Raw genomic sequence first — 24,561 nt, forward strand, 5'->3', positions numbered from 1 at the left:
TAAACTTTTAACTGACGATTTTTTATCCTCTCAAAAACGAGTGGCATATGAAGGGTTCGAACTCGCGCGTATTTTCTTCATAATCAGTAGGGTCTTCAGTCTATGCATGATACCTCTATACCACCAGTGCTGACATAAATCAATATTTAAATAAAACTCTTAAAGCGCACAACTGTCAATACATGTCAATAAACTGTATTTCTGTGTCAGAGATAATTCGCTTTTGTTATATAATAAAATATATATACTATGTCTGAATTGTTCATTAAGGTCTTTCCACTCCGTTAGGAAAGACCTTATTGTTAAGGTCTTTCCACTCCGTTAGGAAAGACCTTATTGTTTTTCTAATGTTTTTTTTTTTTTTTCTTTTTTTTTTTTTTTTCTTTTTTTCTTTTTTTTCTTCCAACATTTTTTTGACATGCCCTCCCCTCGTTTCTATTGGAGTTATCAAGACCAAATATGGACCATCGATAGACCTCATCATGAAGTTTTACCAGATGACCCTGTTAAGGATTTCATCATCCCCTTTAGAAGTTATCTCCCTTTTATTGATTTTGTTCAACATGGCCCCCCTCGTTGTTTTTAAAGATATCATGACCTTTTTTGTACAATAGGTAGATCTCATCATGATGTATTACCATATGAGGCGGCGTAATATTTCATCATCCCCTTTGAGAGTTATATCCCCTTAAAGCAATTTATTTTATTTGCATTTTTCCTAAAAAGTATTAGACATAGAATCGAATTGAAAGTGGCAGCATCAACAAGAACAGATTACAATGTTAATAAACATGAACAATTACTTTGTTATCAACCCTTATAAGGAGTTATTTCCCTTTCAAAATTATACAGAATTTTTGAAAAATTCTATTTCGAGTACCGGAAGTCGTAGAGACTTGGGACCTTCACCAATAATCTTTATTTCATGTGACCTTTAATTTGCACCCAAGGTCAAAAGTCACTAAGTGCAAAACAAATTTACGCTGCAATTTCAATCTTACATATTAAGAAAACGATACTAGTTTGCTGCATACATACAGTGTATAAAATGATCCTCTCGACGAGCTCTACATTTTATATGTTAAGCTCAATTATGTCCGGCCGTCTGTTCAAAAGTTGCAACGAGATAATTCTTAAAAGTATAGTATTGTGTGTATATCTTTTTAAAGGTAACATATATCAACCTACTATAAATTGGAAAAATTGATCAGTATTTCCAGACCTTCAATTTGAGGTCAATGTCAGGTCATGATGAAATTTTACCCTGACCTTCAAAGTGTAATATGACCTTGACCTTGTGATATTTGAAAGGTCAAGTGGTCCTGAGTTGAATGGTGGTAGTCCCATGTCTCTACGATTTCCGGTTCTGAAGTTTGGTATTGCATCATATATTTGATGATTCATTGTGACCTTGATGAACTTTGGAATTGTCCTAAATTTTTTTATGCAACGTTGATCTTTAACAGCAAATCATTTATCTTTTAACAGATCTGAGATATCTATTGTCGTTTTAGAGATAATGCAGTCTCAAGTTTTGCGAGCGGAGGCATGTATTTCTGAATCAACAACAGCTTTCCACCTGAAATTTTCAGAAATTGAAGAGTTTAACATGGTCATATGTTTGACTAATTACCAAAAACTTTCAATAGAAAAATAAAAAAAAAAAATCAATTTGAAATTTTCATCTTTTACTTTGACTTTGTAAGTTTCATAAGTTCTATTTATATAATTGATATTGCATCATTTTTGGCTCTTTGCCAAATGCAGTCATTATGTATATCAAATTGAATGTCTAAATGAGCTCTACTCAAAAATGAAAATTTCAAACCCCTTTTCCATCCCAGTGGGAAGGGTGGGGTCATTAAGTGCAAACAATTCAAACTTCTCAGATGGTTAGGTTGTCGCATATCAAATGAAAGTCCATAAAGCGTACATTTCAAATATCAAATTGACGTCCCCAAAAATGGGTTGGGTGGGGTCATTGAGTGCAAAACATAGATTTTCTTTTAAGATAAGGTTGTTGTATATCAAATGAAAGGTCAGAACGTATACATTTCAAATCTCAAATTCCTGCTCTAGAAAAACTAGTTGGATGAGGTTATTTAGTGCAAAAATCAAACTTTCTAGAAGATGGCGTTGTCGCATATCAAATGAAAGATCATCAAGTCTACATTACATATATCATACTTCCGATCTCGAAAATTAAGGCGGATGGGGTCATTAAGTGTAAAAAGCGAAAAGTTTTAAAAGGTATGCTTGTCGTATATCAAATGAAAGGTCGTAAAAAGTACATTACGAAAACATTACTTTTACAGGAAAGACCTTTCAATTGTTTTACAAACAATTGAGATACTAGTGTTTTTTTTTCTTTTTCTTTTTTTTCTTTTTTTTCTTCCAACATTTTTTTGGGAATGCCCTCCCCCCGTTTCTGTTGAAATTATCATTGCCAAATATGGACCATCGATAGACCTCATCATGAAGTATTACCAGATGACCCTGTTAAGGATTTTGTCATCCCCTGTAGAAGTTATCTCCCTTTTATTGGATTTTTTCGACATGGCCCCAACTCGTTGTTTTTAAAGATATCATGACCTTATTTGAACAATAGGTAGATCTCATCATGATGTACTACCATAGCAGGCTACATAGGATTTCATCATCCCCTATGCGAGTTATATCCCCTTGACGCAATTTCTTTCTTTTGCATCTTTCTCAAAAAGTATTAGGGATAGAATCGATTTGAGAACAGCAACATGTACAAGAAGAAATGGCAATGTTAATGAACATATAAAATAATTTTGTTATTGACCCTTATAAGGAGTTATTTCTCTTGAAAAAATATACACAATTTTTGAAAAATTGTATTTCGAGAACCGGAAGTCGTAGAGACTTAAGACTTACACCAATAATCTTAAGTTTATGTGACCTTCAATTTGCACCCAATGTCAAAGGACACCGAGTGCAAAAAAAAATTACGCTGCATTTTCAAGCTTGCATATTAAGAAAACGATAAGAGTTTGCTGCATACATACTGTGTATAAAATGTTCCTCTCGACGAGCTCTACATTTTATACTTTAAGCTCAAAAATGTCAGACCGTCTGTTCAAAAGTTACATTAACATAATTCTTAAAACTATAGTAACATATGTATATCTTTTAAAAGGTAACAGATATCAACCTACTATAAACTGCAAAGATGATCAGTAATTCAAGACCTTCAATTTGAGGTCAATGTCCGGTCATGATGAAATTTTACCTTGACCTTCAAAGTGTACTATGACCTTGACCTTGTGACATTTGAAAGGTCAAGTGGTCCCCAGTTGAATGGTGGTAGTCCCATGTCTCTACGACTTACGGTTCTCAAGTTTGGTATTGCATCATATATTTGATTATTCATTGTGACCTTTATGAACTTTGAAATTGTCCCAATTTTTTTTTCTACAATGTTGTACTTTAAATGCAGATCATTTTTCACTTAGCAGATTTGAGATATCTGTTGTCGTTTTAGAGATAATCAAGTTTGAAATTTTGCGAGCGGAGGCATGTTTTTCTGAATCAACAACAGCTTACCACCTGAAATTTTCAGAAATTGAAGAGTTTAACATGGTTATATGTTTGACTAATTACCAAACACATTCAATGAAAAACCAGAAAAAAAATCAATTTGAAATTTTCATGTTTAACATTGACTTTGTAAGTTTCATAAGTTCTATTTATACAATTGATATTGCATCATTTTTGGTACTTTGTCAAACGGGGTCATTTTGTATATCAAATTGAACGTCTAAATGACCTCTACTCAAAAATGAAAATTTCAACCCCCCTTTTTCATCCCATTAGAAGGGTTGGGTCATTTAGTGCAAAAATAGAACTTCTTACATGGTTAGGTTGTCGAATATCAAATGAAAGTCCATAAAGCGTATTTTTTAAAATATCAAATTTACGTCCCCCAAAAATGGGTTGGGTGGGGTCATTGAGTGCAACAAATAAATTGTCTTCTAAGTTAAGGTTGTCGTATATTATTGTTATGACAATTATTCTCGGAAAACACGGACCTAATTCTTATGTGCGGTACTTCGCTGAAACGACATGTCCAATTGACCTCTAACTTTGCAGCCAGCAGGGTATACATGTATTCCATCTAATTATAACAACGTTGTGCAGCTACCTCCGAAGAATTTTCGTAGAGAAAACAAATGTCAATGCCGTAGCAATCGCTTTCGAGTTCCGTAAATATCAGTGAAATCCTACAATAAAATGTCTGCTCATAGATTGAAATACAAATCTGTGTTACAAACTGCTGCTGAAATATGTACATTGTATGAAAATAATCGATAAACGTGTTTTAAAAGTACACAGGATAAAATAAATCAAAAGCCTGCACTGCTCGTGAACTCCGATCAAAACATCAATTACCTACAGTAACAAAAGAAATACGTTATGTGTTATTCCGTCGATATACATGTTGTCTGTACAACATCTCCACCTAAAAAGAAAGAAATTTGCTAAGTTTTCGCTAATATCAACAAGCCTCGTGACGTCACAATCCGCTCGAGAGATGCGCGCGGGACCTGAAATAGAATAAAAACTTTCCAATCTAAATATAGAAACTTAACCAAATCAAGGATATGTACACCTGTATGAAAATGTAAACTTGGGTACCGCCCCTCTTTTAATTTAGGGGGGGGGGGGGGGGGGTACTCAAACCTGTTTCTTTCTGTAACTATATCCTAATAAATAAAGAAATACCTCTCACTGGACGGTAAATCTGTTGTGTGTGTTTTACTCGTGGTTTTTTTTCTCCTTGTAATGTGAACAATTGACTGGTAGAAGTTAAGACATCCATTGAACAAATCAAATAAACAAAGAAACAAACAAGGAATCAAACAAAAACAAACAAACAAACAAACAAACAAACACACAAACAGTTCAATCAATCATGTTTCAAAGGAGAAATATCGTTTACAATTGATTTATATTTAAGGTCTTTCCACTCCGTTAGGAAAGACCTTATTGTTTTTCTAATGTTTTTTTTTCTTTTTCTTTTTAAGGTCTTTCCACTCCGTTAGGAAAGACCTTATTGTTTTTCTAATGTTTTTTTTAAGGTCTTTCCACTCCGTTAGGAAAGACCTTATTGTTAAGGTCTTTCCACTCCGTTAGGAAAGACCTTATTGTTTTTCTAATTAAGGTCTTTCCACTCCGTTAGGAAAGACCTTATTGTTTTTCTAATGTTAGGGATAGAATCGATTTGAATACGGCAACATATACAGGAACAGATGGCAATGTTAATAAACGTATAAAATAATTTTGTTATTGACCCTTATAAGGAGTTAATTCTCTTGAAAAAATATATACAATTTTTGAAAAATTGTATTTCGCGAACCGTAAGTCGTAGAGACTTGGGACCTACACCAACAATCTTAAGTTCATGTGACCTTCAATTTACACCCAAAGTCAAAGGTCACAGAGTGCAAAAAAAATTTACGCTGCAATTTCAAGCTTGCATATTAAGAAAACGATAAGAGTTTGCTGCATACACACTGTGCATAAAATGTTTCTCTCGACGAGCTCTACATTTTATACATTAAGCTCAAAAATGTCCGACCGTCTGTTCAAAAGTTACATTAACATAATTCTTAAAACTATAGTAACATATGTATATCTTTTGAAAGGTAACAGATATCAACCTACTATATACTGCAAAGATGATCAGTAATTCAAGGCCTTCAATTTGAGGTCAATGTCAGGTCATGATGAAATTTAACCTTGACCTTCAGAGTGTACTATGACCTTGACCTTGTGACATTTGAAAGGTCAAGTGATCTTGAGTTGAATGGTGGTAGTCTTATGTCTCTACGACTTCCGGTTCTCAAGTTTGATATTGCATTATATATTTGATAATTCATTGTGACCTTGATGAACTTTGGAATTGTCCAATTTTTTTTCTTAAATGTTGTCCTTTTACTGTAGATCATTTTTCTTTTAACAAATTTGAGATACCTGTTGTCGTTTAAGAGATAATGCACTTTGAAATTTTGCGAGCGGAGGCATGAATTTCTGAATCAACAACAGTTTACCACCTGAAATTTTCAGAAATTGAAGAGTTTAACATGGTTATATGTTTGACATAATACCAAAAACATTCAATGAAAAAAAAAAACCAAAAAATCAATTTGAAATTTTTATGTTTTGCATTGACTTTGTAAGTTTCATAATTTCTATTTATACAATTGATATTGCATCATTTTTGGCACTTTGCCAAATGGGCTCATTTGATATATCAAATTGAAGGTCTTAACGAGCTCTACTCAAAAATGAAAATGTAAAACCCCCTTTTCATCCCAGGGGGAAGGGTGGGGTCGTTTAGTGCAAAAAATTAAAACTTCTCAGATGGTTAGGTTGTCGCATATCAAATGAAAGTCCATAAAGCGTACATTTCAAATATCAAATTGACGTCCCCAAAAAATGGGTTGGGTGGGGTCATTGAGTGCAAAAAATATAATTTTCTTTTAAGGTAAGGTTGTTGTATTTCAAATGAAAGCTCGTAACGTGTACATTTCAAATATCAGATTCCTGTCCTCAAAAAAAGAGTTGGGTGGGGTTATTTAGTGCAAAAATCAAACTTCCTAGAACATTTGAGTTTAACATGGCTATATGGTTGACAAATTACCAAAAACTTTCAATGAAAAACTTAAAAAAAAAAAGTCAATTTGAAATTTTCATCTTTTACATTGACTTTGTAAGTTTCATAAGTTATATTTATATAATTGATGTTGCATCATTTTTGGCACTTTGCCAAATGCAGTCATTATGTATATCAAATTGAACGCCTAAATGAGCTGTACTCAAAAATGAAAATTTCAAACCCCTTTTTCATCCCAGTGGGAAGGGTGGGGTCATTTAGTGCAAAAAAAACAAACTTCTCAGATGGTTAGGTTGTCGCATATCAAATGAAAGTCCATAAAGCGTACATTTCAAATATCAAATTGACGTCCCCAAAAAATGGGTTGGGTGGGGTCATTGAGTGCAAAAAATAAATGTTCTTTTAAGATAAGGCTGTTGTATATCAAATGAAAGGTCTGACCGTGTACATTTCAAATATCAAATTCATGTCCTCCAAAAATGAGTTGGATGGGGTTATTTAGTGCAAAAATCAAACTTTCTAGAACATGTTGCTGTCGCATATCAAATGAAAGATAATCAAGTCTACATTACATATATCATACTTCCAATTTCGAAAATATAGGCGGATGGGGTCATTAAGTGTAATAAGCGAAAAGTTTGAGAAGGTATGCTTGTCGTATATCAATCGAAAGGTTGTAGAAAGTACATTACGAAAACATCACTTTTACAGAAAGACCTTTCAATTGTTTTACAAACAATTGAGATACTAGTTAAGGTCTTTCCACTCCGTTAGGAAAGACCTTATTGTTAAGGTCTTTCCACTCCGTTAGGAAAGACCTTATTGTTTTTCTAATGTTTTTTTTTTTTCTTTTTTTTTTTTTTTTTCTTTTTCTTTTTTTTTTTTTTTTTTTTTTTCTTTTTTTTCTTCCAACATTTTTTTGGGAATGCCCTCCCCCCGTTTCTGTTCAAGTTATCAAGACCAAATATGGACCATCGATAGACATCATCATGAAGTATTACCACATGACCCTGTTAAGGATTTCATCATCCCCTGTAGAAGTTATCCCCCTTTTATTGGATTTTTTCAACATGGCCCCCCTTCGTTGTTTTTGAAGATATCATGACCTTATTTTGACAATAGGTTGATCTCATCATGATGTACTACCATATGTGACTGCATAGGATTTCATCATCCCCTATGCGAGTTATATCCCCTTGAAGCGATTTCTTTCCTTTGCATTTTTCTCAAAAAGTATTAGAGATAGAATCGATTTGAAAACGGCAACATATACAGGAACTGATGGCAATGTTAATGAACATATAAAATAATTTTGTTATTGACCCTTATAAGGAGTTATTTCTCTTAAAAAAATATACACAATTTTTGAAAAATTGTATTTCGAGAACCCTAAGTCGTAGAGACTTGGGACCTACACCAATAATCTTAAGTTCATGTGACCTTCAATTTGCATCTAAGGTCAAAGGTCACAGAGTGCAAAAAAACTTTACGCTGCAATTTCAAGCTTGCATATTAAGAAAACCATAAGAGTTTGCTGCATACATACTGTGTATAAAATGTTCCTCTCGACGAGCTCTACATTTTATACATTAAGCTCAAAAATGTCCGACTGTCTGTTCAAAAGTTACATTAACATAATTCTTAAAACTATAGTAACATATGTATATCTTTTAAAAGGTAACAGATATCAACCTACTATAAACTGCAAAGATGATCAGTAATTCAAGGCCTTCAATTTGAGGTCAATGTCAGGTCATGATGAAATTTAACCTTGACCTTCAGAGTGTACTATGACCTTGACCTTGTGACATTTGAAAGGTCAAGTGATCTTGAGTTGAATGGTGGTAGTCTTATGTCTCTACGACTTCCGGTTCTCAAGTTTGATATTGCATTATATATTTGATAATTCATTGTGACCTTGATGAACTTTGGAATTGTCCAATTTTTTTTCTTAAATGTTGTCCTTTTACTGTAGATCATTTTTCTTTTAACAAATTTGAGATACCTGTTGTCGTTTAAGAGATAATGCACTTTGAAATTTTGCGAGCGGAGGCATGAATTTCTGAATCAACAACAGTTTACCACCTGAAATTTTCAGAAATTGAAGAGTTTAACATGGTTATATGTTTGACATAATACCAAAAACATTCAATGAAAAAAAAAAACCAAAAAATCAATTTGAAATTTTTATGTTTTGCATTGACTTTGTAAGTTTCATAATTTCTATTTATACAATTGATATTGCATCATTTTTGGCACTTTGCCAAATGGGCTCATTTGATAAATCAAATTGAAGGTCTTAACGAGCTCTACTCAAAAATGAAAATGTAAAACCCCCTTTTCATCCCAGGGGGAAGGGTGGGGTCGTTTAGTGCAAAAAATTAAAACTTCTCAGATGGTTAGGTTGTCGCATATCAAATGAAAGTCCATAAAGCGTACATTTCAAATATCAAATTGACGTCCCCAAAAAATGGGTTGGGTGGGGTCATTGAGTGCAAAAAATATAATTTTCTTTTAAGGTAAGGTTGTTGTATTTCAAATGAAAGCTCGTAACGTGTACATTTCAAATATCAGATTCCTGTCCTCAAAAAAAGAGTTGGGTGGGGTTATTTAGTGCAAAAATCAAACTTCCTAGAACATTTGAGTTTAACATGGCTATATGGTTGACAAATTACCAAAAACTTTCAATGAAAAACTTTAAAAAAAAAAGTCAATTTGAAATTTTCATCTTTTACATTGACTTTGTAAGTTTCATAAGTTATATTTATATAATTGATGTTGCATCATTTTTGGCACTTTGCCAAATGCAGTCATTATGTATATCAAATTGAACGCCTAAATGAGCTGTACTCAAAAATGAAAATTTCAAACCCCTTTTTCATCCCAGTGGGAAGGGTGGGGTCATTTAGTGCAAACAAAACAAACTTCTCAGATGGTTAGGTTGTCGCATATCAAATGAAAGTCCATAAAGCGTACATTTCAAATATCAAATTGACGTCCCCAAAAAATGGGTTGGGTGGGGTCATTGAGTGCAAAAAATAAATGTTCTTTTAAGATAAGGCTGTTGTATATCAAATGAAAGGTCTGACCGTGTACATTTCAAATATCAAATTCATGTCCTCCAAAAATGAGTTGGATGGGGTTATTTAGTGCAAAAATCAAACTTTCTAGAACATGTTGCTGTCGCATATCAAATGAAAGATAATCAAGTCTACATTACATATATCATACTTCCAATTTCGAAAATATAGGCGGATGGGGTCATTAAGTGTAATAAGCGAAAAGTTTGAGAAGGTATGCTTGTCGTATATCAATCGAAAGGTTGTAGAAAGTACATTACGAAAACATCACTTTTACAGAAAGACCTTTCAATTGTTTTACAAACAATTGAGATACTAGTTAAGGTCTTTCCACTCCGTTAGGAAAGACCTTATTGTTAAGGTCTTTCCACTCCGTTAGGAAAGACCTTATTGTTTTTCTAATGTTTTTTTTTTTTTTTTCTTTTTTTTTTTTTTTTTCTTTTTCTTTTTTTTTTTTTTTTTTTTTTTCTTTTTTTTCTTCCAACATTTTTTTGGGAATGCCCTCCCCCCGTTTCTGTTCAAGTTATCAAGACCAAATATGGACCATCGATAGACATCATCATGAAGTATTACCACATGACCCTGTTAAGGATTTCATCATCCCCTGTAGAAGTTATCCCCCTTTTATTGGATTTTTTCAACATGGCCCCCCTTCGTTGTTTTTGAAGATATCATGACCTTATTTTGACAATAGGTTGATCTCATCATGATGTACTACCATATGTGACTGCATAGGATTTCATCATCCCCTATGCGAGTTATATCCCCTTGAAGCGATTTCTTTCCTTTGCATTTTTCTCAAAAAGTATTAGAGATAGAATCGATTTGAAAACGGCAACATATACAGGAACTGATGGCAATGTTAATGAACATATAAAATAATTTTGTTATTGACCCTTATAAGGAGTTATTTCTCTTAAAAAAATATACACAATTTTTGAAAAATTGTATTTCGAGAACCCTAAGTCGTAGAGACTTGGGACCTACACCAATAATCTTAAGTTCATGTGACCTTCAATTTGCATCTAAGGTCAAAGGTCACAGAGTGCAAAAAAACTTTACGCTGCAATTTCAAGCTTGCATATTAAGAAAACCATAAGAGTTTGCTGCATACATACTGTGTATAAAATGTTCCTCTCGACGAGCTCTACATTTTATACATTAAGCTCAAAAATGTCCGACTGTCTGTTCAAAAGTTACATTAACATAATTCTTAAAACTATAGTAACATATGTATATCTTTTAAAAGGTAACAGATATCAACCTACTATAAACTGCAAAGATGATCAGTAATTCAAGGCCTTCAATTTGAGGTCAATGTCAGGTCATGATGAAATTTAACCTTGACCTTCAGAGTGTACTATGACCTTGACCTTGTGACATTTGAAAGGTCAAGTGGTCTTGAGTTGAATGGTGGTAGTCCCATGTCTCTACGACTTACGGTTCTCAAGTTTGATATTGCATCATATATTTGATAATTCATTGTGACCTTGATGAACTTTGGAAATGTCCAATTTTTTTTCTAAAATGTTGTCCTTTTACTGTAGATCATTTTTCTTTTAACAAATTTGAGATACCTGTTGTCGTTTAAGAGATAATGCACTTTGAAATTTTGCGAGCGGAGGCATGTATTTCTGAATCAACAACAGGTAACCACCTGAAATTATAAGAAATTGAAGAGTTTAACATGGTTATATGTTTGACCAAATACCAAAAACATTCAATGAAAAAAAAAACCAAAAAATCAATTTGAAATTTTCATGTTTTGCATTGACTTTGTAAGTTTCATAAGTTCTATTTATACAATTGATATTGCATCATTTATGGCACTTTGCCAAATGGGGTCATTTGATATATCAAATTGAAGGTCTTAACGAGCTCTACTAAAAAATGAAAATGTAAAACCCCCTTTTCATCCCAGGGGGAAGGGTGGGGTCATTTAGTGCAAAAAATTAAAACTTCTCAGATGGTTAGGTTGTCGCATATCAAATGAAAGTCCATAAAGCGTACATTTCAAATATCAAATTGACGTCCCCAAAAAATGGGTTGGTTGGGGTCATTGAGTGCAAAAAAAATAAATTTTCTTTTAAGATAAGGTTGTTGTATATCAAATGAAAGGTCTTACCGTGTACATTTCAAATATCAGATTCCCGTCCTCAAAACATTAGTTGGATGGGGTTATTAAGTGCAAAAATCAAACTTTCTAGAACATGGCGTTGTCGCATATCAAATGAAAGATAATCAAGTCTAGATTACATATATCATACTTCCGATATCAAAAATGTAGGCGGATGGGGTCATTAAGTGTAAAAAGTGAAAATTTTCAGAAAGTATGCTTGTCGTATATCAAATGAAAGCTCTTAAAGAGTACATTACAAAAACATCACTTTTGCAGGAAAGACCTTTCAATTGTTTTACAAACAATTGAGATACTAGTTTTTCTAATGTTTTTTCTTTTTTTTTTTTTTTTCTTTTTTTTCTTCCAACATTTTTTTTGACATGCCCTCCCGCCGTTTCTGTTGAAATTATCAAGACCAAATATGGACCATTGATAGACCTCATCATGAAGTATTACCTAGATGACCCTGTTGAGGATTTCATCATCCCCTTGAGAAGTTATCTCCCTTTTATTGTTTTTTTTCGACATGGCCCCCCGTCGTTGTTTTTAAAGATATCATGACTTTATGTGGACAATAGGTAGATCTCATCATGATGTATTACCATATGAGGCTGCGTAGAATTTCATCATCCCCTTTGAGAGTTATATCCCCTTGAAGCAATTTCTTTTATTTGCATTTTTCTTAAAAAGTATTACAGATAGAATCAATTTGAAAATGGCAGCATGTACAAGAACAGATGGCAATGTTAATAGACATAAACAATTATTGTGTTATTAACCCATATAAGGAGTTATTTCTCTTGAAAAATTATCTACATTTTTGGAAAAATTCTACTTCGAGAACCGGAAGTCGTAGAGACTTGGGACCTTCGCCAATAATCTTTAATTCCTGTGACCTTTAACTTGCACCCAAAGTCAAAGGTCACTGAGTGCAAAAAAAAAATACGCTGCAATTTCAAGCTTGCATATTAAGAAAACGATAAGTGTTTGCTGCATACATACTGTGTATAAAATGTTCCTCCCGACGAGCTCTACATTTTATACATTAAGCTCAAAAATGTCCGACCGTCTGTTCAAAAGTTACGACGAGAAAATTCTTTAAAGTATAGTTTTTTGTGCATATCTTTTAAAAGGTAACAGATATCAACCTACTATAAACTGCAAAAATGATCAGTATTTTAAGACCTTCAGTTTGAGGTCAATGTCAGGTCATGATGAAATTTTACCTTGACCTTCAAAGTGTACTATGACCTTGGCCTTGTGATATTTGAAAGGTCAAGTGGTCCTGAGTTGAATGGTGGTAGTCTTATGTCTCTACGACTTCCGGTTCTCAAGTTTGGTATTGCACCATATATTTGATGATTCCTTGTGACCTTGATGAACTTTGGAATTGTCCCAAATTTTTATACAATGTTGCCCTTCAACTGCAGATCATTTATCATTTAACAGATTTGAGATATCTATTGTCGTTTTAGAGATAATGCAGTTTAAAATTTTGCGAGCGGAGGCATGTATTTCTGACTTAACAACAGGTAACCACCTGAAATTTTCAGAAAGTGAAGAGTTTAACATGGTTATATGTTTGACCAAATACCAAAAACATTCAACGAAAAAAAACCCCAAAAAATCAATTTGAAATTTTCATGTTTTGCATTGACTTTGTGAGTTTCATAAGTTCTATTTATACAATTGATATTGCATCATTTTTGGCACTTTGCCAAATGGATTCATTTGATATATCAAATTGAAGGTCTTAATAAGCTCTACTCAAAAATGAAAATTCTAAACCCCTTTTTCATTCCAGTGGGAAGGGTAGGGTCATTTAGTGCAAAAACTTCAAACTTCTCAGATGGTTAGGTTGTCGCATATCAAATGAAAGTCCATTAAGCGTACATTTCAAATATCAAATTGACGTCCCCAAAAAATGAGTTGGGTGGGGTCATTGAGTGCAAAAAATAAAATTTTCTTTTAAGGTAAGGTTGTTGTATATCAAATGAAAGGTCGTAACGTGGACATTTCAAATATCAGATTCCTGTCCTCAAAAAATGAGTTGGATGGGGTCATTGAGTGCAAAAAATAAAATTTTCTTTTAAGGTAAGGTTGTTGTATATCAAATGAAAGGTCGTAACGTGGACATTTCAAATATCAGATTCCTGTCCTCAAAAAATGAGTTGGATGGGGTTATTAAGTGCTAAAATCAAACTTTCTAGAACATGGCGTTGTCGCATATCAAATGAAATATCATCAAGTCTACATTACATATATCATACTTCCGATCTCGAAAATTAAGGCGGATGGGGTCATTAAGTGTAAAATGCGAAAAGTTTCAGAAGGTATGCTTGTCGTATATCAAATGAAAGGTCGTACAAAGTACATTACAAAAACATCACTTTAACAGGAAAGACCTTTCAATTGTTTTACAAACAATTGTGATACTAGTTTTTAAGGTCTTTCCACTCCGTTAGGAAAGACCTTATTGTTTTTCTAATGTTTTTTTTTCTTTTCTTTTTCTTTTTTTTTTTTTTCTTTTTTTTCTTCCAACATTTTTTTGACATGCCCTACCCTCGTTTCTATTAAAGTTATCAAGACCAAATTTGAACCACCGATAGACCTCATCATGAAGTATTACCAGATGACCCTGTTTAGGATTTCATCATCTCCTTTGGAAGTTATCTCCCTTTTACTGGGTTTTTTCAACATGGTCCCCCCTCGTTGTTTTTAAAGATATCATGATTTTATATGTACTAAAGGTAGATCTCATCATGATGTATTACCATATGAGGCTGCGTAGGATTTCATCAACTCCTTTGAGAGTTGCATCCCCTTGAAGCAATTTCTTTTATTTGCATTTTTCTTAAAAAGTATAAAAGATAGAATCGAATTGAAAATTGCAGCATCTACAAGAACAAATGGCAATGTTAATAAACATAAACAATTAGTATGTTATCAACCCTTATACGGAGTTATTTCCCTTGAAAAATTTTACTCAATTTTATAAAAATTGTATTTCGAGAACCGGAAGTCGTAGAGACTTGGGACCTTCACCAATAATCTTTATTGCATGTGACCTTTAACTTCCATCCAAGGTCAAAGGTTACCGAGTGCAAAAAAAATTTACACTGCAATTTCAAGCTTACATATTAAGAAAACGATAAGAGTTTGCTGCATACATACTGTGTATAAAATATTCCTCTCGACGAGCTCTACATTTTATTCATTAAGCTCAAAACTGTCCGACTGTCTGTTCACAAGTTACGACGAGATAATTCTTAAAAGTACAGTACTGTGTGTATATCTTTTTAAAGGTAACAGATATCAACCTACTATAAATTGCAAAAATGATCAGTATTTTAAAACCTTCAATTTGAGGTCAATGTCAGGTCATGATGAAATTTTACCTTGACCTTCAAAGTGTACTATGACCGTGACCTCGTGACATTTGAAAGGTCAAGTAGTCCTGAGTTGAATGGTGGTAGTCTTATGTCTCTACGACTTCCGGTTCTCAAGTTTGGTATTGCATCATATATTTGATGATTCCTTGTGACCTTGATGAACTTTCGAATTGTCCAAATTTTTTCTGCAATGTTGCCCTTTACCTGCAGATCATTTATCATTTAACAAATTTGAGATATCTGTTGTCGTTTAAGAGATAATGCAGTTTAAAATTTTGCGAGCGGAGGCATGTACTTCTGAATCAACAACAGTTTACCACCTGAAATTTTCAGAAATAAAAGAATTCAACATTGTTATAATTTTGACAAAATACCAAAAACATTCAATGAAAAAAAAAACAAAAAATCAATTTGAAATTTTCATGTTTTGCATTTACTTTGTAAGTTTCATAAGTTCTATTTATATAATTGATATTGCATCATTTTTGGCACTTTGCCAAATGGGGTCATTTGATATATCAAATTGAAGGTCTTAACGAGCTGTACTCAAAAATGAAAATGTTAAACCCCCTTTTCATCCCAGGGGGAAGGGTGGGGTCATTTAGTGCAAAAAATTCAAACTTCTCAGATGGTTAGGTTGTCGCATATCAAATGAAAGTCAATAAAGCGTACATTTCAAATATCAAATTGACGTCCCCAAAAAATGGGTTGGGTGGGATCATTGAGTGCAAAAAATATAATTTTCTTTTAAGGTAAGGTTGTTGTATTTCAAATGAAAGGTCGTAACGTGTACATTTCAAATATCAGATTCCTGTCCTCAAAAAATGAGTTGGATGGGGTTATTAAGTGCAAAAATCAAACTTTCTAGAACATGGCGTTGTCGCATATCAAATGAAAGATAATCAAGTCTAAATTACAAATATCGTACTTCCGATATCAAAAATGTAGGCGGATGGGGTCATTAAGTGTAAAAAGGGAAAATTTTCAGAAGGTATGCTTGTCGTATATCAAATGAAAGGTCTTAAAGAGTACATTACAAAAACATCACTTTTACAGGAAAGACCTTTCAATTGTTTTACAAACAATTGACATACTAGTTAAGGTCTTTCCACTCCGTTAGGAAAGACCTTATTGTTTTTCTAATGTTTTTTTTTTTTCTTTTTTTTTTTTCTTTTTCTTTTTCTTTTTTTTTTTTTTTTTTTTTTTCTTTTTTTTCTTCCAACATTTTTTTGGGAATGCCCTCCCCCAGTTTCTGTTAAAGTTATCAAGACCAAATATGGACCATCGATAGACATCATCATGAAGTATTACCACATGACCCTGTTAAGGATTTCATCATCCCCTGTAGAAGTTATCCCCCTTTTATTAGATTTTTTCAACATGGCCCCCCTTCGTTGTTTTTAAAGATATCATGACCTTATTTTGACAATAGGTTGTACTCATCATGATGTACTACCATATGAGGCTGCATAGGATTTCATCATCCCCTATGCGAGTTATATCCCCTTAAAGCGATTTCTTTCCTTTGCATTTTTCTCAAAAAGTATTAGGGATAGAATCGATTTGAAAACGGCAACATATACAGGAACAGATGGCAATGTTAATGAACATATAAAATAATTTTGTTATTGACCCTTATAAGGAGTTAATTCTCCTAAAAAAATATACACAATTTTTGAAAAATTGTATTTCGAGAACCGTAAGTCGTAGAGACTTGGGACCTACACCAATAATCTTAAGTTCATGTGACCTTCAATTTGCACCCAAGGTCAAAGGTCACAGAGTGCAAAAAAAATTTACGCTGCAATTTCAAGCTTGCATATTAAGAAAACGATAAGAGTTTGCTGTATACACACTGTGCATAAAATGTTTCTCTCGACGAGCTCTACATTTTATACATTAAGCTCAAAAATGTCCGACCGTCTGTTCAAAAGTTACATTAACATAATTCTTAAAACTATAGTAACATATGTATATCTTTTGAAAGGTAACAGATATCAACCTACTATATACTGCAAAGATGATCAGTAATTCAAGGCCTTCAATTTGAGGTCAATGTCCGGTCATGATGAAATTTAACCTTGACCTTCAGAGTGTACTATGACCTTGACCTTGTGACATTTGAAAGGTCAAGTGGTCTTGAGTTGAATGGTGGTAGTCCCATGTCTCTACGACTTCCGGTTCTCAAGTTTGATATTGCATCATATATTTGATAATTCATTGTGACCTTGATGAACTTTGGAATTGTCCAATTTTTTTCTAAAATGTTGTCCTTTTACTGTAGATCATTTTTCTTTAAACAAATTTGAGATACCTGTTGTCGTTTAAGAGATAATGCACTTTGAAATTTTGCGAGCGGAGGCATGTATTTCTGAATCAACAACAGGTAACCACCTGAAATTATAAGAAATTGAAGAGTTTAACATGGTTATGTGTTTGACATAATACCAAAAACATTCAATGAAAAAAAAAACCAAAAAATCAATTTGAAATTTTCATGTTTTGCATTGACTTTGTAAGTTTCATAGGTTCTATTTATATAATTGATATTGCATCATTTTTGGCACTTTGCCAAATGGGGTCATTTGATATATCAAATTGACGGTCTTAACGAGCTCTACTCAAAAATGAAAATGTAAAACCCCCTTTTCATCCCAGGGGGAAGGGTGGGGTCATTTAGTGCAAAAAATTCAAACTTCTCAGATGGTTAGGTTGTCGCATATCAAATGAAAGTCCATAAAGCGTACATTTCAAATATCACATTGACGTCCCCAAAAAATTGGTTGGGTGGGGTCATTGAGTGCAAAAAATATAATTTTCTTTTAAGGTAAGGTTGTTGTATTTCAAATGAAAGCTCGTAACGTGTACATTTCAAATATCAGATTCCTGTCCTCCAAAAATAAGTTGGATGGGGTTATTAAGTGCAGAAATCAAACTTTCTAGAACATGGCGTTGTTGCATATCAAATGAAAGATAATCAAGTCGTCTAGATTACATATATCATACTTCCGATATCAAAAATGTAGGCGGATGGGGTCATTAAGTGTAAAAAGTGAAAATTTTTAGAAGGTATGCTTGTCGTATATCAAATGAAAGGTCTTAAAGAGTACATTACAAAAACATCACTTTTGCAGGAAAGACCTTTCAATTGTTTTACAAACAATTGAGATACTAGTTTTTTCTTTTTTTTCTTCCAACATTTTTTTGGGAATGCCCTCCCCCCGTTTGTGTTAAAGTTATCAAGACCAAATATGGGCCATCGATAGACCTCATCATGAAGTATTACCAGATGACCCTGTTAAGGATTTCATCATCCCCTGTAAAAGTTATCTCCCTTTTATTGGATTTTTTCGACATGGCCCCCACTCGTTGTTTGTAAAGATATCATGACCTTATTTGGACAATAGGTAGATCTCATCATGATGTACTACCATATGAGGCTGCATAGGATTTCATCATCTTCTATGCGAGTTATATCCCCTTGAAGAAATTTCTTTCTTTTGCATTTTTCTCAAAAAGTATTAGGGATAGAATCGATTTGAAAACGGCAACATGTACAAGAACAGATGACAATGTTAATGAAAATATAAAATAATTTTGTTATTGACCCTTATAAAAAGTTATTTCTATTGAAAAAATATACACAATTTTTAAAAAATTGTATTTCGAGAACCGGAAGTCGTAGAGACTTGGGACCTACACCAATAATCTTAAGTTTATGTGACCTTCAATTTGCACCTAAGGTCAAAGGACACCGAGTGCAAAAAAAAATTACGCTGCAATTTCAAGCTTGCATATTAAGAAAACGATAAGAGTTTGCTGCATACATACTGTGTATAAAATGTTCCTCTCGACGAGCTCTACATTTTATACTTTTAGCTCAAAAATGTCCGACCGTCTGTTCAAAAGTTACATTAACATAATTCTTAAAACTATAGTAACATATGTATATCTTTTAAAAGGCAACAGATATCAAACTACTATAAACTGCAAAGATGATCAGTAATTCAAGACCTTCAATTTGAGGTCAATGTCCGGTCATGATGAAATTTTACCTTGACCTTCAAAGTGTACTATGACCTTTACCTTATGACATTTGAAAGGTCAAGTGGTCCTTAGTTCAATGGTGGTAGTCCCATGTCTCTACGACTTACGGTTCTCAAGTTTGGTATTGCATCATATATTTGATTATTCCTTGTGACCTTTATGAACTTTGAAATTGTTCCAATTTTTTTTCTACAATGTTGTACTTTAAATGCAGATCATTTTTCACTTAGCAGATTTGAGATATCTGTTGTCGTTTTAGAGATAATCAAGTTTGAAATTTTGCGAGCGGAGGCAGGTATTTCTGAATCAACAACAGCTTACCACCTGAAATTTTCAGAAATTGAAGAGTTTAACATGGTTATATGTTTGACTAATTATTAAACACATTCAATGAAAAACGAAAAAAAAAAAATCTATTTGAAATTTTCATGTTTTACATTGACTTTGTAAGTTTCATAAGTTCTATTTATACAATTGATATTGCATCATTTTTGGTACTTTGTCAAACGGGGTCATTTTGTATATCAAATTGAACGTCTAAATGACCTCTACTCAAAAATGAAAATTTCAACCCCCCTTTTTCATCCCATTAGAAGGGTTGGGTCATTTAGTGCAAAAATAGAACTTCTTACATGGTTAGGTTGTCGAATATCAAATGAAAGTCCATAAAGCGTATTTTTTAAAATATCAAATTTACGTCCCCCAAAAATGGGTTGGGTGGGGTCAGGTCATTGAGTGGAAAAAATTAATTGTCTTCTAAGATAAGGTTGTCGTATATTATTGTTATGACAATTTTTCTCGGAAAACACGGACCAAATTCTTATGTGCGGTACTTCGCTGAAACTACATGTCCAATTGACCTCTAACTTTGCAGCCAGCAGGGTATACATGTATTCCATCTAATTATAACAACGTTGTGCAGCTACCTCCCAAGAATTTTCGTAGAGAAAACAAATGTCAATGCCGTAGCAATCGCTTTCGAGTTCCGTAAATATCAGTGAAATCCTACAATAAAATGTCTGCTCATAGATAGAAATACAAATCTGTGTTACAAACTGCTGCTGAAATATGTACATTGTATGAAAATAATCGATAAACGTGTTTTAAAAGTACACAGGATAAAATAAATCAAAAGCATGCACTGCTCGTGAACTCCGATCAAAACATCAATTATCTACAGTAACAAAAGAAATACGTTATGTGTTATTCCGTCGATATACATGTTGTCTGTCCAACATCTCCACCTAAAAAGAAAGAAATTTGCTAAGTTTTCGCTAATATCAACAAGCCTCGTGACGTCACTATCCGCTCGAGAGATGCGCGCGGGACCTGAAATAGAATAAAAACTTTCCAATCTAAATATAGAAACTTAACCAAATCAAGGATACGGACACTTGTATGAAAATGTAAACTTGGGTACCGCCCCTCTTTTAATTTAGGAGGGGGGGGGGGGGGGGGGGGGTACTCAAACCTGTTTCTTTCTGTAACTGTATCCTAATAAATAAAGAAATATCTCTCACTGGACGGTAAATCTGATGTGTGTGTTTTACTCGTGGTTTTTTTTTCTCCTTGTAATGTGAACAATTGACTGGTAGAAGTTAAGACATCCATTGAACAAATCAAATAAACAAAGAAACAAACAAGGAAACAAACAAACAAACACAAACAGCAACACAAACAAACAAACAAACAAACAAACAAACAGTGCAATCAATCATGTTTCAAAGGGGAAATATCGTTTACAATTGATTTATATTTAAGGTCTTTCCACTCCGTTAGGAAAGACCTTATTGTTTTTCTAATGTTTTTTCTTTTTCTTTTTAAGGTCTTTCCACTCCGTTAGGAAAGACCTTATTGTTTTTCTAATGTTTTTTTTTTTCTTTTTTTTTTTTTAAGGTCTTTCCACTCCGTTAGGAAAGACCTTATAGTTTTTCTAATGTTTTTAAGGTCTTTTCACTCCGTTAGGAAAGACCTTATTGTGTTTCTAATGTTTAAGGTCTTTCCACTCCGTTAGGAAAGACCTTATTGTTTTTCTAATGTTTAAGGTCTTTCCACTCCGTTAGGAAAGACCTTATTGTTAAGGTCTTTCCACTCCGTTAGGAAAGACCTTATTGTTTTTCTAATGTTTTTTTTTTTTCTTTTTTTTTTTTTTTTTCTTTTTCTTTTTTTTTTTTTTTTTTTTTTTTCTTTTTTTTCTTCCAACATTTTTTTGGGAATGCCCTCCCCCCGTTTCTGTTGAAGTTATCAAGACCAAATATGGACCATCGATAGACCTCATCATGAAGTATTACCACATGACCCTGTTAAAGATTTCATCATCCCCTGTAGAAGTTATCTCCCTTTTATTGGATTTTTTCGACATGGCCCTCCCTCGTTGTTTTTAAAGATATCATGATTTTATTTGTACTAAAGGTAGATCTCATCATGATGTATTAACATATGAGGCTGCTTAGGATTTCATCAACTCCTTTGAGAGTTGCATCCCCTTGAAGCAATTTCTTTTATTTGCATTTTTCTTAAAAAGTATAAGAGATAGAATCGAATTGAAAATTGCAGTATCTACAAGAACAAATGGCAATGTTAATAAACATAAACAATTAGTATGTTATTAACCCTTATACGGAGTTATTTCCCTTGAAAAATTTTACTCAATTTTATAAAAATTGTATTTCGAGAACCGGAAGTCGTAGTTATTAACCCTTATTAACCCTTATACGGAGTTATTTCCCTTGAAAAATTTTACTCAATTTTATAAAAATTGTATTTCGAGAACCGGAAGTCGTAGAGACTTGGAACCTTCACCAATTATCTTTATTTCATGTGACCTTTAACTTCCGCCCAAGGTCAAAGGTCACTGAGTGCAAAAAAAATTTACACTGCAATTTCAAGCTTACATATTAAGAAAACGATAAGAGTTTCCTGCATACATACTGTGTATAAAATGTTCCTCTCGACGAGCTCTACATTTTATTCATTAAGCTCAAAACTGTCCGACCGTCTGTTCACAAGTTACGACGAGATAATTCTTAAAAGAACAGTACTGTGTGTATATCTTTTTGAAGGTAACAGATATCAACCTACTATAAATTGAAAAAATGATCAATTTGAGGTCAATGTCAGGTCATGATGAAATTTTACCTTGACCTTCAAAGTGTACTATGACCTTGACCTCGTGATATTTGAAAGGTCAAGTAGTATTGAGTTGAATGGTGGTAGTCTTATGTCTCTACGACTTCCGGTTCTCAAGTTTGGTATTGCATCATATATTTGATGATTTCTTGTGACCTTGATGAACTTTGGAATTGTGTCAAATTTTTATACAATGTTGCCCATCAACTGCAGATTATTTATCATTTAACAGATTTGAGATATCTATTGTCGTTTTAGAGATAATGCAGTTTGAAATTTTGCGAGCGGAGGCATGTATTTCTGAATTAACAACAAGTAACCACCTGAAATTTTCAGAAAGTGAAGAGTTTAACATGGTGATATGTTTGACTTATTACCAAAAACATTCAACGAAAAAAAAACCCAAAAAATCAATTTGAAATTTTCATGTTTTGCATTCACTTTGTGAGTTTCATAAGTTCTATTTATACAATTGATATTGCATCATTTTTGGCACTTTGCCAAATGGGGTCATTTGATATATCAAATTGAAGGTCTTAATAAGCTCTACTCAAAAATGAAAATTCTAAACCCCTTTTTCATTCCAGTGGGAAGGGTAGGGTCATTTAGTGCAAAAAATTCAAACTTCTCAGATGGTTAGGTTGTCGCATATCAAATGAAAGTCCATGAAGCGTACATTTCAAATATCAAATTGACGTCCCCAAAAAATGAGTTAGGTGGGGTCATTGAGTGCAAAAAATAAAATTTTCTTTTAAGGTAAGGTTGTTGTATATCAAATGAAAGGTCGCAACGTGTACATTTAAAATATCAGATTCCTGTCCTCAAAAAATGAGTTGGATGGGGTTATTAAGTGCTGAAATCAAACTTTCTAGAACATGGCGTTGTCGCATATCAGATGAAAGATCATCAAGTCTACATTACATATATCATACATCCGATCTCGAAAATTAAGGCGGATGGGGTCATTAGGTGTAAAATGCGAAAAGTTTCAGAAGGTATGCTTGTCGTATATCAAATGAAAGGTCGTACAAAGTACATTACGAAAACATCACTTTAACAGGAAAGACCTTTCAATTGTTTTACAAACAATTGAGATACTAGTTTTTTTTTTTTTTCTTTTTTTTTTTTTTTTTTTTCTTTTTTTTCTTCCAACATTTTTTTGACATGCCCTCCCCTTGTTTCTATTGGAGTTATCAAGACCAAATATGGACCATCGGTAGACCTCATCATGAAGTTTTACCAGATGACCCTGTTAAGGATTTCATCATCCCCTTTAGAAGTTATCTCCCTTTTATTGGTTTTTTTCAACATGGCTCCCCTTCGTTGTTTTTAAAGATATCATGTCCTTATTTGTACAATAGATAAATCTCATCATGATATATTACCATATGAGGCGGCAAAATATTTCATCATCCCATTTGAGAGTTATATCCCCTTGAAGCAATTTCTTTTATTTGCATTTTTCTTAAAAAGTATTAGACATAGAATCAAATTGAAAGTGGCAGCATCAACAAGAACAAATGGCAATGTTAATAAACATGAACAATTAGTTTGTTATTAACCCTTATAAGGAGTTATTTCCCTTTCAAAATTATACACAATTTTTGAAAAATTCTATTTCGAGAACCGGAAGTCGTAGAGACTTGGGACCTTCACCAATAATCTTTAATTTGTGTGACCTTTAATTTGCACCCAAGGTCAAAGGTCACTGAGTGCAAAAAAAATTTACGCTGCAATTTCAAGCTAACATATTAAGAAAACGATAAGAGTTTGCTGCATACATACTGCGTATAAAATGTTCCTCTCGACGAGCTCTACATTTTATACATTAAGCTCAAAACTGTCCGACCGTCTGTTCAAAAGTTGCAACGAGATAATTCTTAAAAGTATAATATTGTGTTTATATCTTTTTAAAGGTAACAGATATCTACCTACTATAAATTGGAAAAATGATCAGTATTTTCAGACCTTCAATTTGAGGTCAATATCAGGTCATGATGAAATTTTACCTTGACCTTCAAAGTGTAATATGACCTTGATCTTGTGACATTTGAAAGGTCAAGTGGTCATGAGTTGAATGGTGGTAGTCCCATGTCTCTACGACTTCCGGTTCTCAAGTTTGGTATTGCATCATATATTTGATGATTCATT

At 33.1% G+C, this 24,561-nt stretch overlaps 3 long non-coding RNA genes across 5 annotated transcripts in view; 1 reads left to right on the forward strand and 2 right to left on the reverse strand.

Annotated features, from left to right (window-relative positions):
* Positions 1-1,199: 1,199 nt before the first annotated feature.
* The window catches only part of LOC127715824 (uncharacterized), a 51,407-nt gene continuing 28,045 nt past the window's right edge, over positions 1,200-24,561 (reverse strand). The window contains exons 4-7 of one of the 2 annotated variants that reach the window (XR_007988649.1): positions 22,734-23,034; positions 5,913-11,380; positions 3,263-3,403; positions 1,200-1,269 (exon numbers count right to left, since the gene is read on the reverse strand). This is a non-coding gene — a long non-coding RNA (uncharacterized LOC127715824). Of the gene's footprint in view, positions 1,270-3,244; positions 3,404-5,912; positions 11,381-22,733; positions 23,035-24,561 lie in introns of those variants that run through there. The other variant, XR_007988648.1, reaches the window with a different exon arrangement.
* LOC127715825 (uncharacterized) overlaps positions 3,067-24,561 on the forward strand; it is a 49,625-nt gene continuing 28,130 nt past the window's right edge. Inside the window, exons 1-4 of one of the 2 annotated variants that reach the window (XR_007988651.1) lie at positions 3,067-3,238; positions 5,748-11,514; positions 17,763-18,021; positions 23,127-23,193. This is a non-coding gene — a long non-coding RNA (uncharacterized LOC127715825). Of the gene's footprint in view, positions 3,239-5,736; positions 11,515-17,762; positions 18,022-23,126; positions 23,194-24,561 lie in introns of both variants that reach the window. The other variant, XR_007988650.1, reaches the window with a different exon arrangement.
* On the reverse strand, positions 14,282-17,538 carry LOC127715826 (uncharacterized). The gene is made up of 2 exons (XR_007988652.1): positions 16,956-17,538; positions 14,282-14,881 (listed from the first exon to the last, which is right to left on the reverse strand). It is a non-coding gene; the product is annotated as an uncharacterized LOC127715826 (long non-coding RNA).

Source organism: Mytilus californianus, unplaced genomic scaffold (assembly GCF_021869535.1).
Source record: "Mytilus californianus isolate M0D057914Y unplaced genomic scaffold, xbMytCali1.0.p SCAF_9, whole genome shotgun sequence".
Lineage (NCBI taxonomy): Eukaryota > Metazoa > Mollusca > Bivalvia > Mytilida > Mytilidae > Mytilus > Mytilus californianus.